Genomic DNA, 254 nt, shown 5'->3' with positions numbered 1-254 from the left:
TAAATTTGGTTGTTTCTGTTTATTTTCTTAAACTGAGTGTGACAGTACTTATGACATTTAAATAATACAAAGGTGACATAACCAGAGCTAACCTCATTCTCTAAAGTACATATTATTCGGGCTGGTGAGATGGCTCAGTGGTCTAAAGCACCTACTTAGAACAAGCTTAGCAAAGCACAGGGACCGCAGTTCAATCCCCCAGCACCACATGTCAGCCTGCCCCGCCCCCTGGTGGGCTGAGCTGGCCACACACA

Source organism: Octodon degus, unplaced genomic scaffold (genome assembly GCF_000260255.1).
Source record: "Octodon degus isolate 3935 unplaced genomic scaffold, OctDeg1.0 scaffold00081, whole genome shotgun sequence".
NCBI classification, from domain to species: domain Eukaryota; kingdom Metazoa; phylum Chordata; class Mammalia; order Rodentia; family Octodontidae; genus Octodon; species Octodon degus.
The sequence above is the reverse complement of the archived record's forward strand: the minus strand, read 5'-3'. Positions refer to the sequence as shown.